At 44.2% G+C, this 17,465-nt stretch overlaps 1 protein-coding gene across 11 annotated transcripts in view; it reads left to right on the top strand.

Annotated features, from left to right (window-relative positions):
- Nucleotides 1–17,465, top strand: part of UBAP2 (ubiquitin associated protein 2) — a 553,760-nt gene that overhangs the window by 335,518 nt on the left and 200,777 nt on the right. The window lies entirely within an intron of this gene.

The raw sequence follows: 17,465 nt of genomic DNA, 5'->3' as shown, positions 1-17,465 counted from the left end.
CTTTGGATATGTGTTTTCAGACCCCCATTTTGCCCCACCTCATTTTTGGTAGGTTTAGCTACTTAGTATTATTATTCTACAATCATTTTATTTTCAAAGATCAAACTTACCAACTATTACTGTGAGAAGCTATGAGGACAACTTTTGTGCCTGCCATAACTAATTTATTTATGGATGACTTTGAGAATTAGTGGGTATACACTGTAACCGGCACTAGAGTCTTCAGCTTAGACTCCTCAGTGCCCCTAGTGGTTACAGCAAAAACTGCACCAGCGTGTGACCCAGTATAGAGTCACCCTGTAGGCACTGCATCAATATGAGTAAAACCAAAATACAGAACCAAAGCATAAAGTTCGGTTTTCAAAAGAAAATTTAATTGTCAGAATGAACAGAATGGCAAAATCCCAAAACAATGCAACTCGCAAAACAAAAAATCCCGAAGAGAAAACTCTGGATGAGTTCAGGATTTCTCTTCACCAAAGTCAATAATTTGCTCTATGATTTTACTCTCTACAGAGCTTCTTACAATAAGGCTTCCAAAAGCCTACTCCTAGCAGGTTTCAAGAAAGTTCAGTTCCTTGCTATGCTGCACCAAACACTCAAAAAGTCTTACACAGCAAAGCTTCCAGCTTATCCTCTAGCACTGCTGGGTCTAGGGGAGTGCCTCAAGTTTGCCTGACAAAAGCTCAAAAACAGCTTACAAAATCCCTCCCAGTTGTTGGCAAACTTCTCCCCACGCTCTGTGATTTTACTCTTTACAGACCCAGAATTACAATATGACCCAGAATTATAATGTGAGCCAACCCCAGATTTGAAAATATGTATACTCGCCCCTGACTCAGAAATGCAGTGTTTACTTTCCTTAGTCTCAAAAAAATATTGGCAGCTTAGCTCGCCCGGTGGGTTGTTTGAGGGTACGGGCACAAACAACCCATCGGGCGAGCTAAGCTGCCAATACTTTTTTGAGACTAAGGAAAGTAAACACTGCATTTCTGAGTCAGGGGCGAGTATACATACTTTCAAATCTGGGGTTGGCTCACATTATAATTCTGGGTCAAATTGTAATTCTGGGTCTAGGGGGAGTACACATTGTATTTCTGGATCTAGAGGGAGTACACATTGTAATTCTGGGCCCAGCGAGAGAACTTACATTGCAAGTTGCACTAAAGGAGTTCAAGTAGCCCAAGTAGGAATACCCCCACAGGGTACACACATTTCCTAGTCTGGGATAGGAACACACTGTAGTTCTGGGTCTGGGGATTCCAGGATAGGTGCACGTTGTATCTCTGGGACTAAGGAAAGTTCAAAACATGTGAATAATGCTAAAGGTATCCAAGTAGCTCAAGCGAGAACATCCCCACTGAGACGTAACAAACATACAACATGGAGGGCCATGTACGTAAACGCCCACAGTCTGGGAAACAAGATCCTGGAATTAGAAACAGAAATGAGGAATGCCGACCTGGATGTGGTGGCGATATCTGAGACCTGGCTCACGGACTCCCACGGGTGGGACATGGTCATACCGGGTTACAACTTGCTCCACCGGGACAGGGAGGGCAAAATGGGAGGAGGTGTAGCATTATATACTAAAGATGACATTAAAGTCACCAAAATCATAGATGTCCAATACACTGGGGAATCCCTTTGGGTAAACTTGGCCAGAGAGAAGGACAAATGCCTGTATCTCGTCGTAATATACAGACCCCCTAGACAACAGGATGACCTAGATATGGAATTAATCGGAGATATAGAGAATATCACCTTGCGTGGGGACACAGTATTGTTAGGTGACTTCAACATGCCTGATGTGGATTGGGACACTCTTTCCTCTGCTTCCGGCAGCAGCAGGAGGCTATTAAATTCTATGAAGGGAGCAAGACTCAGGTAATTGGTGTTGGAACCAACAAGGGATCAGGCAATTCTGGACCTGATACTTACCAATGGAGAAAGTGTCTCGGAGGTCTCGGTGGGCGACACGTTGGCCTCCAGTGACCACAACATGGTGTGGTTCAATCTCAGGAAAGGTTCCACTAAATCTACTACACTACACTGACCAAGGTCCTCAAATTCAAGGACACAAACTTCAAAGAAATGAGAGACTTCGTTCACCAGGCGCTACAAAGCCAAGCAGGAATCGATAACGTGGAAGAAATGTGGTCGACTTTGAAAGCCACCATACAGGAAGCAACAATCCGCTATGTTAAATCAGTAAGTAAACAGCGAAGAAACAATAAACCTCAATGGTTCTCTGCGGAGATTTCGGCCCTCATCAAGGAGAAGAAAAAAGCATTCATCTCTTACAAACAATCAGGAAAACAGGACTCTAGGAAAGTCTATCTGGCCAAGTCAAAAACCGTCAAAACAGCAGTTAGGGAGGCCAAATTCCGCTTGGAGGAGTCTCTAGCGAAGAACATCCAAAAAGGAGATAAATCCTTCTTCAGGTATATCAGTGATAGAAATAGGAACTCAGGCGGGATGGTACGTCTTAGGAAACCAGACGAAGACTTTGTAGAAACGGACTCGGAAAAAGCCCAACTGCTAAATGAATACTTCTGCTCAGTCTTCACCCGCGAGGCGCCAGAACTCGGCCCTCAGCTACAGACAAGAGTTGACGCAGTTGACCCGTTTAGTAATTTCAAGTTTACACCGAGTGGTGTCTACTGCGAGCTGTCCAAGCTTAAGGTTAACAAGGCAATGGGACCTGACAACCTACACCCCAGGATGCTCAGGGAATTGTGTGATGTCTTGGCGGAACCGCTATCCGCACTGTTCAATCTATCCCTTAGTACGGGCAACGTCCCGTTGGACTGGAAGACGGCTAACGTCATTCCACTCCACAAGAAAAGATCCAAGATGGAGACGGCAAACTACAGACCGGTGAGTCTAATATCAATAGTGAGCAAACTAATGGAAACTCTAATCAAACGCCAATTGGATACGATCCTGACCAAGGAGAATCTACGGGATTCCCGTCAACATGGATTTACTAAATGGAGATCCTGCCAATCCAACCTGATCAGCTTCTTTGACTGGGTGACGAGGAAGCTGGATGTTGGGGAGTCCCTGGACATCGTATACCTGGACTTCAGCAAAGCATTCGATAGCGTACCACACCGCAGGTTGCTGAGCAAGATGAGTTCTATGGGATTGGGCGATACATTGACGAAATGGGTTGGGAACTGGCTTGGAGGTAGGCTTCAGAGGGTGGTGGTGAACGGCACCCCCTCCGAAATGACGGAGGTGATCAGTGGGGTGCCACAGGGCTCGGTCCTGGGCCCGATCCTTTTCAACATCTTTATAAGAGACTTAGCGGAAGGGCTGCGAGGTAAAATGACATTATTCGCCGATGATGCCAAACTGTGCAATGTAGTGGGCAAAAGCACAACGGACATAGATTCAATACCCAACAACATGATGCACTACCTACTACTACAGGAGCGCTGGTATAGGTCCTAGCAACTCAGCTTCAATGCCAAAAAATGCAAAGTCATGCACCTGGGCAACCAAAATCCATGCAAGACTTACACCCTTAATGGTGAGATCCTAACAAGAACTGAAGCGGAACGAGACTTAGGGGTGATCGTCAGTGAGAACATGAAGACTGGCAATCAAGTGGAGCAAGCTTCATCCAAGGCAAGGCAAATCATAGGTTGCATACGCAGGAGTTTCGTCAGCCGTAAGCCTGAAGTCATTATGTCATTATATAGATCTATAGTGAGGCCCCACCTGGAGTACTGTGTACAGTTCTGGAGGCCGCATTACCGCAAAGATGTGCAGAGACTTGAGGCGGTCCAGAGAATGGCCACCAGGATGGTCTCGGGACTCAAGGATCTCCCGTACGAGGAACGGCTGGATAAATTAAAGCTATACTCACTCGAGGAACGCAGAGAGAGGGGTGACATGATCGAGACATTCAAGTATCTCACGGGCCGCATCGAGGTGGAAGAAGATATCTTCTTTTTCAAGGGTCCAGCGGCAACAAGGGGGCATCCATGGAAACTGCACAGGGACACCATGGAAATTCTTTTTTACTGAAAGGGTGGTTGATCGCTGGAATAGTCTTCCACTTCAGGTTATTGAGGCCAGCAGCGTGCCTGATTTTAAGGCCAAATGGGACAGACACGTGGGATCTATTCACAGAGAAAGGTAGGGGAGGGTCTTTGGGGTGGGCAGACTAGATGGGCCGTGGCCCTTATCTGCCGTCTATTTCTATGTTTCTATGTTAAGGCTTCCAAAAGCCTGCTCCTAGCAGGTTTCAAGAAAGTTCAGTTCTTTGCTAATGGCTGCCAATCCTATTTCCATCAGCTCAGGAGTTGAATACAAATCTTCAAGAGCCAGCTCTCCTTGCAACTCCATGGGCATCACCTGGTCTGCTTCCAGCAACTCTGAACTGGGTCCAGCCTCCACCCATGGGGTCACAGGTATTACCCATGCTTGAGCTAGGAAGCTGTTCTTTAGGGAGAGACCTGAGCTTCCTCCCTAACCTGCCTAATAGCTTGCTAACATCCACTGGCTTTTCAAGAGGGGAACCACGCCCTGGATTCGACAAAATGGAGCAGGGAAAGCAGTTATTTACAATGTCCAATGTGACACGGACAAGAGGACATAGACTGAAGCTGAGGGGGGATAGGTCCAAGACGAATATCAGGAAGTTCTGTTTCACGCAGTGAGTGGTGGACACCTGGAATGCTCTTCCAGAGGAAGTAATTGCAGAATCCACCTTTCTAGGATTTAAGAGTAAACTAGATGCGCATCTCCTTAAGAGTGGCATAGAGTGATATGGGTAAGGATAAATTAGATGCACATCTCCCTTGAGAAGCATACAGTGATATGGGGACTAAAACTATGCCAGGGTACACCTAGCGTGGCCTCTGCGTGTTTGGATCACCAGACTTGATGGACCCAGGGTCTGATCCGGAGATGGCAATTCTTATGTTCTTATGCACTAACTGAGCCTGCTCTCACCTGGGCTTCTCTCTGGCTCCCTCTGTGGATACTAGGGTAATAGCCTTCCTCACTATTCTTGGAAGAAGGTTTAAAACCTATGTTCCTAGCCCTGATGTGTGAATGGTAATGATTGTGCGGGGCCTCCTCTTCCCCCCCATTCTGGGTCGGTGGCATCCTCAAGTGGGTCAGATTGGTACTGGGAACTGGCCTTGGCAATCCCCTTTCTGGGCTTCTTGCCACCCTTTCTTCCAGCTTTCACCGGGACCGTGGCAGGCTCAGAGCCTGACTGATCACAATACATTTTCAGTGAAATATTTATTACTTTGTCGTTGGTTTCATATTGGTGATATTTTTGCGTTGTAGATCAGCATGGAGGATCAATTTAGTCAATTTGTGAGTTTCTAAAATTCCTGTTAGCTGACTAATCATTCTGAATATACAGTACTTGCATCATTCTTATATTACTTTTTTTGATGTGGTGGTGACTTTGACATATGGAGAATTTTTAATTTCCATGTTGTTTAAACTAGCAGATAAACACCTTACTTCATTATGCTGTGTACCTGAAACATCTTAAGATGAGCCTTTATTTTTCTCTTTGAAGAATCAGCGATTCCGTGGGTGAATACTGTACTTTAAACAAAAATATCTCTCTCTCTTTATATATATATACACACTAGTCTTTAAGCCCGTTACATTAACGGGTGCTAAAATAGATGTCTGTCTGTGTTTCTTTATCTCTCTCTCCTTGGCCGCTTTCTATGTCCTTCTGTCTTCCCCCCCTCCCCCCGAGCAAAGCTGTCTGCCCCCAGCACACACCTCCCCCCAAACAGCCCCCTTTCCCTCTCCCTAACTGTCTCTCCATGGCCCTCTTCTGTCTTCCCCTCCAGAGCAAAGCTGTTTGCCCCAAGCACACCCCTCCCTCCAAAGCAGCCCCCTTTCTCTCTCCCTGTCTCTCCATGGCCCCTTCTGCCTTCCCCCCAGAGCAAAGCTGTCGGTCCCCAGCACACCTCCCCCCCAAAGCAGCCCCTTTCCCTCCCCCTATCTCTCCATGGCCCCTTCTGTCTCCCCCCAGCACACCCCTCCCCCCAAAGCAGCCCCCTTTCCCTTTCCCCCTGGCCCCCTGTATTGATCCCCTTCTTACCCTCCCTCCATCCCGACGTCTTCTGGCCTGCTCCTCTTCAAAGCAGCCTGCGATCATGGTGGCTGGCTTTAGCGAACCTCGCAGGCCGCTCTCCAACTCGGTAACATGTTCCCTCTCACGTGATCCCGTGCGTCAGAAGGAACGTGCTACTGAGGTTGGAGAGCGGCCTACGAGGTTTTTTAAAGCCGGCCACGATCGCAGGCTGCTCTGAAGAGGAGGATCAGCGGTAGCGGTGAGCGAGGGCGGAAGGTGTGTTCCCTGCTGAGGATGCGGGCAGGGAGAGAGCTTGCCTGCGCTTCCGGTTGGTGAGTGAGGGTGGGAGGAGGGGAGTGGCCAGAATGTTCCCTGCCGCCAGGTTCTAAAATGGAACAAAGCCACGGATCACACACCACAGTGGCAGGGATCACGGTGTTTTAACAGCGCATGCGCCAGTAAGCTTTTATTATATAGGATATATATATATATATATCTATATATATAAAATCGGAGGTATGTATGTGCCGCGATCACGCAAAAACGGCTTGACCGATTTGAACGAAACTTGGTATGCAGATCCCTCACTACCTGGGATGATATGTTCTGGGGGTCTTGCAGCCCACCTGCACATGTGGGCGGAGCTACAAACAGAAAATCAGATTTCACCCATTCATGTCAATGGAAAAAATGTAAAAAGCTGCCAACGCCAAAACGGCTTGCCCGATTTGAACGAAACTTGGTATGCAGATCCCTCACTACCTGGGGTGATATGTTCTGGGGGTCTCGCAGCCCACCTGCACACGTGGGCGGAGCTACAAACAGAAAATCAGATTTCACCCATTCATGTCAATGGAAAAAATGTAAAAAGCTGCCAACGCAAAAACGGCTTGCCCGATTTGAACGAAACTTGCTATGCTGATCCCTCACTACCTGGGGTGATATGTTCTGTGGGTCTCGCGGCCCACCTGCACACGTGGGCGGAGCTACAAACAGAAAATCTGATTTCACCCATTCAAGTCAATGGAAAAAATATAAAAAGCTGTGGGACCGATTTGAACGAAACTTGGTATGCAGATCCCTCACTACCTGGGGTGATATGTTCTGGGGGTCTCGCGGCCCACCTGCACACATGGGCAGAGCTACAAACAGAAAATCTGATTTCACCCATTCAAGTCAATGGGAAAAATGTAAAAAGCTGTGAGATCGATTTGAACGAAACTTGATATGCAGATCCCTCACTACCTGGGGTGATATGTTCTGGGGGTCTCACGGCCCACCTGCACACGTGGGCGGAGCTACAAACAGAAAATCAGATTTCACCCATTCATGTCAATGGAAAAAATGTAAAGAGCTGCCATTCTCACAGTAATTCAAAAACGGCTTGACCGATTTGACCGAAACTTGGTATGCAGATCCCTCACTACCTGGGGTGATATGTTCTGGGGGTCTCGCGGCCCACCTGCACACGTGGGCGGAGCTACAAACAGAAAATCAGATTTCACCCATTCATGTCAATGGAAAAAATGTAAAAAGCTGCCATTCTCACAGTAATTCCAACTACCTGGGGTGATATGTCCTGGGGGTCTCGCGGCCCACCTGCACACGTGGGCGGAGCTACAAACAGAACATCAGATTTCACCCATTCATGTCAATGGAAAAAATGTAAACAGCTGCCATTCTCACAGTAAATCTAAAACGGCTTGACCGATTTGAACGAAACTTGGTATGCAGATCCTTCACTAACTGGGGTGATATGTTCTGGGAGGTCTCTTCACCCAAGAATTTATATGTTCTTGCTCCTGGAGGTGAAACTAAAAATGTTGTTTATAATCAAGTTTTGTGTTAGTTGTATTGTATTCATTTTGTCAAATATTTCACATTATAATTTGAATATTGTACTTTGTATAAAGGTGTAAAAAAAATAATATCATTTACCACTATAAAGTATCTTTTTTTGAATCCATTTACAGTGTTATTGCTATAATTAAATACCCGTGCAACGCCGGGGCATCAGCTAGTATATATATATATATATATATATATATATATATATATATATATATAGGCTCAGGCCTACTTTATAATGTACTCTACAGAAACCACAGAGTAAGTCCTGTTAATTACTTACTGCAATTCCTTTTATTTTTTAAAAATAATTTTGATATAATTATACTATTTATGTATTTCATTCCTTGCATAAAATAAAGAAAGAGGAAAAGACTTCAGTTCTCCAAGTAGCGTTCTACCCATTCATTTTGCTCATGTTAATGAATATATTGGAGCCTCAACATCATAGTCATAAAAACCTCTCTTCTTTTTATTTTAATAGATATTTAAACTTCTTTGCTATATTCCACATTTAGAAATAGACACCATGGGCTCCTTTTATTAAGCCATGTTAGGGCATTAACGCGTGCTAAATTGCCCCGCACGCTAGATGCTAATGCCAGCATTGAACTGGCATTAGTTCTAGCTGCGTAGCGCACGCTAAAATGCTGCGTGCGCTAAAAACGCTAACGCAGCTTAGTAAAAGAAGCCCCATGTTTTGGCATGAGGATAATCCATAAATCCAGAGAACTAGTTAGTATAATTACTGTAAAATAAGAATTATTTAGAAAAGTTTTCATTTATGCTTCCTTGCAGTAAAAATATAATTTTTCTCATAGATTAAATTCCTGGTGGCTGAAATTCAAGCAGATGGCTCCTGATGAAGCAGATAAGTGAAATAGAGAGGCTCCATTGAGCATAAATATTAGTTAAGTTGCCATGAAGAATTATAAAATATAGAGAAGAAATTTAATAATATATATTAAAATAAAAAAAGGTTTTTGTGACTGATTTTGCAGTTCCAGTACATTCATTAACACAAGCAAAATGAATGAGTAGAATCCTACTTGGATCAACTGAAGTCTTTTCCTTTTTCTTTATTTTATGCAAGAAAATAAAGTATTTAAATTGTGTAATTATACCAAAATTATTTTAAAGAAGTAGAAGGAATTTCTGTAAGCAATTAACAAGTCTTATTCTGTGATTTTTATGGATAAATATTGTCCATCTTCCTCTATAATTGTTGTAAAACTGATTGAAAGAGGCTATCCACTTAAAATTGTGAAGCAAGCAAGGAAACAGCACTGTATAATATTGACAATTTACTTGCTCGTTTTGAGAAACCTTCAGCTAAAGACATGATTGTATATATATATCCTCAAGCACACTAAGCTGTGCCCCTCCCCCCCCCCTTATCAAGCTGCACTGCAGGTTTTTAGCACAGGCTGGTGAGATAAGTGCTCTGATGCTCATAGGAATTCTATGAGCGTCAACATGTACCATGCTGGCTTGCACTAAAAACCTCTAGCGCAGCTTGTTAAAAGGGGCCCTAAGTCTTTGGGGAAAAAACATTTGGCATGTACCCAAGATACATGATTGTTTTTCCTCTTCTCAATGTCTTTTGGAATTTTGTAGAAAGAGAAATTTAAGTGCGTTTTGAAATTTTTTTTGTGCAAATTGGATGTATTGATTGTGAGAACTGTGGAACAACCTGCTCATAGAAAATGTGACCAATGCTCAGTTTGAGCAATGACAATGGAGAGCATGCAACTTAACCTGCCTAGCATCAGGGTCCTTTTCTTTTCAACATTTTATGACATGTTCTTCAATAAAAGTAATTTATTTATTGGTGTCCTTGTGAATGCTGGTATGTTGCACTAACTTTAGGGGCTTTTTAGGTGAAAATGATTGAACATTGCCATTACATAAATCAAAGAAAAATAGTAATTCTTCTGATACAGCACTATTTCGACAGACAGTGTTCTTTTGCCAACATTGTATGGACTATTTTTGACCAAGTAAATGTCTTCACATGGGGAATGGGAGATATTTGTAAAGTGTTGTGTCATAGAAAACAGAGATGGATTTTCTTCTTAAATACGGCATGTAGAATTGGGAGGGAGGTTGTTGAATGCTCATAGTGCATGGAAAGATTTCTTTTGAGTATTTTTGATGGGTTGATTTTTATTTATTTTTGATAGGAATTTGATACTATTTTAAGAACCTGCAACTTCACTATTGGCCCATTTGTTTATCAGCATCTTGAGTATAAGCAGGTGGCATTTTGGATTTATTTGTGCTAGCTGTTTTGATATTTGATGCAGCTTGGGGTGAAGAAAGGGGCCCTTGTCAGGAGACACAGGCAAAGATGCACTAAACACTCTGCTTGTGTACAGATAGTTGCTAAACCAGTTTGACTGATTTGGCAACCAACCAAATTTGCTGACCCTGTGTACAAAATGGCTCACATTGTGGTTTTCCATGCGTTTGTACATTCTGTGACTCTGGCATGCAAATGACCTCATTACTATTTAAATGAGGTCATTAATGTTAAAAGGATCTATCCGATTGATGACCTAATGTTGCAAAGCCATAAGCAACCACTAATATCGACCTGAAAAAAATGACAGGTCTGCTATGTTTTTCTTTTTTTTTTCCTATGGGCACAAATGGGATGTGTGTGTGTATGTAACACACGCACAATATCTGCCCTATAAAAAAAAGGTTGAGCCCGTCCCCCTCCCACCAATGACCCCCAGAACAAAAATAGAGGTAGGAGGGATGCCCACTCCCTCCTGCCACCAGATGACCTCCCCCCGCCATGGAACCTACTCCCCTGTGCCATGATCCCTCCCCTTCCCTTTCCCACTCCCCTTACTTTACAAAAAATCAGTAAGAGGGATGCTCACTTCCTCCTGCTACCGGCAGCGTCCTTTGTCACATGCGCTTGTCTGCCCAGGCTGTGTGCTTTGGAGAGCAAGGGTGATGAACCTCCTCATCTTCTTTTATCTGGTTTGGATTATGTAGCTGACACTAGTGCTGCCCGATCTCTGATTCGAATCGATTCACCGATTCACTTTGGGTGAATAGAATCGATTCAATTAAAAAAAAAAAAAAAAATTGGCCTGGCCGATTTGGTGACCGACCCTCGTCTCTGTGCCTTCATAAAGCAGGAGCGGTAGTGCTGCCTCTTGTTGGCTGTCTACTGCTGCTGCTGCTTCTGCTTTAGGGGCCGAGGTGGGAGGGTCAGTTGGGAAGAGCTGCAGAAATCCTGGTTTATTTGTTCTGTGCTTAGGCGTTCTTTGCTGCATCCTCCAGCTTCCCCCCGGGCCTCCCACTCTTACCACAGCCTGCAGAGAGGATCACCAGTGCTCTAGCGATCCTTGCAGGCTGTCGTCATCCTCAGAAGCATGTTCCCTGTGACGCGGTCCCGCCCCTCCTCTGACGTCAGGGGCAAGATTGCGTCGGAGGGAATATACTTCTGAGGATGGCGGCAGCCTGCAAGGATTGCTAGAGCACCAGTGATCCTCTGTTCAGGCTGCAATAAGAGCAGAAGGCCTGAAGGGAAGCCAGAGGACCTACAAAGAAGGGGGAACATGTAGGCCTTCAAGGGGGGGCAGGCCTTTGGGGGGGGCATTCCTTTGGGGGAGGGGGCCCTTGTCTAGAAATACATGGAGTGAGGGAAAGGAGAAGAGGTACTGCTGGACCGAGGGGGGAAGGGAAGGGAGAAAGGGGTACTGCTGGACAGGGAGCAGGGAAGAGAGAAAGGAGTACTGCTGGACAGGGGGGAGGTAAAAGGAAGGGATAAGAGGTGCTACTGAACCTGGCAGAAAGGGAGGGAGGGAAAAGAAAGGTGCTGCACACTGGAGGGGAGGGTGAGATGGTGCATGGGGAGAGAACATGTTGGGTTGGGGGGTGGGAAGGAGGGATACCACTCGAGGGAAGAGGCAAGGACAGAGAGAGAAAGTGTGCAGGAGGCAGAAAGTGTTAGGCTCATGGAGAGGGCGAGATGGATGGGGAGGACAGAAAGGGAAGGAGAAATATTACACTGGGGAAGGAGGAAGAGATGCTAGATGAAAGGGTAGTTGAGAAAAGGAGAGATGTTGATCTGGGGATGGTGGGGTCCATCACTGCAGCTGCGAGGATAGAGATGAAAAAAGGGAAGATGCCAGACCTCCGGGGGAGGGAAAGGAAACAGAAGGGGAGGACAGAGATGGAAGATGGATGGTTAGCACGGAGAAAGAAGGAGACCCTGATCAGAAGACAACCAGAGCCTGAAACCAACATGATTTGAATCATGACCAGACAACAAAAGGTAGAAAAAAATTAATTGTAGATGCCTTAAATCGACCACAAGAATTATTTGCTACAGTTAAGTGTCTGATTCATGGGTATGATGGAGCTGTGGAATGTTATAAAACAAAAGAAAAAACTGCAGACAGTATGTACAAGATGCAGGCTGTGTTTATTAAACCAAATATAAAATGCGGTAACTATTGTCACCTTTTGTTTTACAAACCCTGAGACCTGACACGGTCCGTGTTTCGGAGAACACGCCACCTTCAGGGGTCCATGAGTTGTAAGGGTTAAAACAAACCGCAATATAAATTGGTAATAAGCAAGGCGCCTGTGTTAAAGCAATCAATGCGATCCAACTGTACACCGCAAAAGCGAGATGCTGGAGTGAAAAAAAAAAAGTTAGAATTTTCACTGTTCGTTGATGAATAAAAAATGTAATATAATTTTTTAGTATCATGTTCACTAGATCGAATTTGTTAATTGAAGAATTTTTTAAAAATTTGCTTTAGTTTGTTATTATAGAATCTTCTTTCTTGTTTTAATTTTTCTCTCAAAGCCTCTGTCTTATGTTTTCACCATTGTCGTTCATCATACCTTAATTGTCTTTTACATCCTCTTAGTTCTTCATTATACCAACTATTGTTTCTATGATTAGAATTTTTAATTTCTACTAGGGGGGCAATTTGATTTAGTTCATTGAGTGTTATGGAACGCCACATATGAGTCTGCTGTTGTAAGGACATATCACCAAAATCAATATGAAAAGCTGAACAAATAAGGAGTAATGGACATGGGGGGGGTCTATTTTTTAATGTTACGTGTAAAGAACCATGACTGTTTTTCCTCTTTTAATTGTAATAAGTTATCTATAATCCTAGACAAGGCAATCATTTTATCATCTGTCCAAAATAACACTGAGTAAGTAAATTTAGTTAGAGAAATATTTGATTCAGACTTGGTAACTACCAGATCTAAAATATGACCTGCTGTATGCATTGGTTGGTCTATCCATTGTTTAAAATCATAATCACCTTAGTGGCCCAGATAACCATGGTTCTCCCTTCTACTTCAGCTCAAGGTCAAAGATCCAATAACCCTCCACATCTTTCCATCTCACTCAGAGTCAAGAGTCTCTTTTACATCCCAACCTGCATTCGTTACACCTGACAGCTTGGTACTTCTGAGCCTGACCTCAGCAAACGCTGATTTTTCTGATCCAGTCAGAGTCATTTTAAAAGCATCCAGAAAAACTACACAGCAGTGCTATCAACAGAAGTGGACATGTTTTTCAGCGTGGTGTAATCTTCATCATCACGATGCATCATCCTCCTCCATACCTTCAGTGTTGGAATATCTTCTACATTTATCCAAATAAGGCCTTAAAACCACTTAAGTCAGAGTTCACCTTAGTGCTATCAGTGCTTTCCATGTTCAAGTCAACAATAAATCTCTTGCAGTTCATCCTCTTGTTTCCAGATTTATGAAGGGTCTTTTCAACATCAGGCCACCTCTCAAACCGCCTTCAGTGGTTGGGGATCTTAATATTATTCTCATCAGACTGATAAAGCCTCCATTGGAACCAATGTCTTCTGCTCATCTTAAATATCTCACTTGGAACGTGGTATTTTTAATCTCCTTCACTTCTGCTCGTCAAGTGAGTGAGCTTCAAGCGTTGGTGTCAGACCCACCTTTTACAGTTTTATACCATGATAAGGTGGTTCTCTGCACCCATCCTAAATTCTTGCCAAAAGTGGCCATACTGGAAGCTGACAGGCAATATGCAGGAAATGAAGACGGGAAACTGACAGGGTTGACGGTTAGTCTAGAAGAGGTATGTAGACAGATTGATAGGCTTAAAAACGATAAATCCCCAGGACCGGATGGCATCCATCCGAGGGTAATCAAGGAACTGAAAGGAGCTATAGCTGAACTGCTTCAACTAATAGCCAATCTGTCAATCAAATCGGGAAGGATTCTGGAAGACTGGAAAGTGGCAAATGTTACACCGATCTTCAAGAAAGGTTCGAGGTGAGATCCGGAAAACTACAGACCAGTGAGTCTGACCTCAGTACCGGGAAAGATGGTAGAGGTGCTGATAAAGGACCGCATCATGGATCACCTTGACGGACACAATCTGATGAGGACCAACCAGCACGGCTTCAGCAAAGGAAGATCTTGCTTAACGAACTTGCTGCACTTCTTCGAGGGAATAAACAGGCAGATATATAAGGATGACCCATCGACATTGTATATTTGGATTTTCAGAATGCATTTGACAAGGTTCCGCAAGATGACTACTTCAAAAAATTGCGAGCCATGGAATTGAGGGTGAAATACATAGATTAAAAACTGGCTGGCAGATAGGAAACAGAGACTGGAAAAGTGTCACGAGTAGAGTGCCGCAGGGTTCAGTGCTTGGGCCTATGCTCTTCAACTTATTTATAAATGACCTGGAAGTTGGTATGATGAGTGAGGTAATTAAATTTGCAGACGATATGAAGTTATTCAGAGTAGTGAAGACGCAGGAGGATTGCGAAGACCTGCAACGTGACATAAACACGCTTGAGAAATGGGCCGTGACATGACAAATGAGGTTTAACATGGATAAGTGTGAGGTGATGTAAGTCGGTAACAAAAATCTTATACACGAATACATGATGTCCGGTGTAGTACTTGGAGAGACCCCCCCAAGGAAAGAGACTTGGGAGTACTAGTCGCCAAGTCAATGAAGCTGTCCGCGCAATGTGTGGAGGCGGCGAAATGGGCGAACAGAATGCTGGAAATGATTAAGAAGGAAATCACGAATAGATCGAAGAAGGTTATCATGCCGCAGTACCGGGCCATGGTACGCCCTCACCTGGAATACTGTGTCCAGCACTGGTCGCTGTACATGAAGAAGGACATTGTACTACTCGAAAGGGTCCAGAGAAGAGCAACTAAAATGGTTAAAGGGCTTGAGGAGTTGCCATACAGTGAGAGATTAGAGAAACTGGGCCTCTTCTCCCTTGAAAAGAGGAGGCTGAGAGGGGACATGATCGAAACATTCAAGATACTGAAGGGAATAGACTTAGTAGATAAAGACAGGTTGTTCACCCTCTCCAAGGTAGAGAGAACGAGAGGGCACTCTCTAAAGTTAAAAGGGGATAGATTCCTTATAAGCGTAAGGAAGTTCTTCTTCACCCATAGAGTGATAAAAAACTGAAATGCTCTTCCGGAAGCTGTTATAGGGGAACACCCTCCAGAGATTCAAGACAAAGTTAGACAAGTTCCTGCTGAACCAGAACATACGCAGGTAAGGCTAGTCTCAGTTTGGGCACTGGTCTTTGACCTAAGGGCCACTGTGTGAGCGGACTGCAAGGCACGATGAACCATTGATCTGACCCAGCAGTGGCAATTCTTATGTTATGTTCTTATGTTAATTGAGCTGCCTGTTTTCTTTCCAAAGCCTCATTCTCACCCTGATGAAATAGCTCTTCATACCTTGGACTGTAAAAGAGCCTTAGCTTGTTATTTACAAAGGACTAAACTACACAGAACGTTGTAAGGATGGACGAGCCCCCAAAATGTAAGGTTTGGAGGGGTTATGGTTGAGGCGGCCTTACAATCCCAAACATCTCCTCAATTGTTCATCTCCTTTGATCCCAACAGATTGGGTCGCCCAGTGACCAAGAGAACTATTTCCACATGGTTTGCGGCCTATATTTCCTTCTGTTATGTTCAGGCTGGGCTGCAGCTCAGGGATTGTGTTACAGCACATAAAGTCTGGACTATGGCAGCTTCAGTTACATTCTTGCGTTCCACTCCCATTGTTGAAATCTACAAAGCAGCCACTTCGTCCTCAGTTCACTCGTTCACATCTCAATACTGTCTGGAATTATATTCTAGACGAAATGGGCATTTCGGCCAAACAGTTTTACAAAATTTATTTTCATGATGGCCAACTCTCCCTCCATCCCACATGTGAGAAGCCACTGCTTGCCCTGGATCGGTAGCATGTAATGTTGCTACTGCTTAGGTTTTGGCCAGGTACTAGGGACCTGGATTGACCACCATGAGAACAGGCTACTGGGCTTCATGGACCATTGGTCTGACCCAGTAAGGCTATTCTTATGTTCTTATGTCTTCTTTTCCCTTCGTGGATCTTAACTTTGTTTTGCCGGGCCTTGGTGAGGTCCCTTTTGAATCACTAAAGGTTGAATTTCTTCTGAACCTAACAATCAAGATGGTTTTTCTGGTCTTCATTGTCTCAGCACATTGTATTTGGGAGCTTTATGCTCTTTTGTGCAAGGACTCCTTTCTCCTTATTACGGACGTGGGTGTTCCTCTGTACTGTTCCTTCTTGCCGAAGGTGATCTCAGCTTTCCATGTCATTCAGGAAGTTAGGTTGCCTGCATTTCATCTAACAGGTTCGGAGTGCAAAGATCAGATCTTGCGCAGATTAGATGTCCGGAGTGTTTTGCTCCTTTATTTGGAAAGGCCTATTGAGTTCAGGCTGTCTACACATTTTTTTGTTCTCACTTCTGTGCCTCACTGTGGTAGGCTAGTGTTCAAGTCCTTGATTGCTCAATGGATTAGAATGGCCATTTCTGCGACTACCATCGCCCATGGCAAGCAGCTGCCAATCTCGCTTAAAGCACATAGAAGTGTTGCTGCGTCATGGGGGGAATCTCATGCAATTCATTCTGATGAAATTTGCAAGGTGACTTCTTGATCCTCTCTTCATACTTTTGCCTGGTTTTACAGAGTTGGTGTGGCAGCGCGTTCTGATGCCATTTTCAGGACCTCTGGTTTGAGAGCATGCTCTTCTGTCCCTCCCTAGCTACTATGACTTTGGTATGTTACCTAGCTTATAGAATATTGAAGGGACATAACAAATGGAAGATTAGGTTTATACCTTCGATAATCTTCTTTCTGTTAATCCCTAGAGGATTCCATATGACCTGCCCTTTCAGTCTTCACTCAGGTGTTTGGAGTAGCCTGTTTCTTTCTGCCTCGGTCACTCTCATTACATGTTTGAAGCTTTTCTAGCGAGTGGGGAGTTTCTGCGAGTATACACATTACCGAGGCCTTTCTTGGGGTGCTCACTGCACACTACAAGGTTAGTGATACATTGTTCCTCAATGTTTTTCTGAGTTGCATGTGTGCCTGTTTATCACTTGCTAATATTCTGCAGAGCAAACCAATTCATGAATTACTTTTGTTGATGGGGATTTTTCCCTATACTCCCAAGTATGTTCTTGGCTTTGGGACTTAACTGAGATTGTTTACT

This window comes from Geotrypetes seraphini, chromosome 1, assembly GCF_902459505.1.
Source record: "Geotrypetes seraphini chromosome 1, aGeoSer1.1, whole genome shotgun sequence".
Lineage (NCBI taxonomy): Eukaryota > Metazoa > Chordata > Amphibia > Gymnophiona > Dermophiidae > Geotrypetes > Geotrypetes seraphini.
Note: the sequence above shows the minus strand (reverse complement) of the source record. Positions and strands in the feature narration are given on the sequence as shown.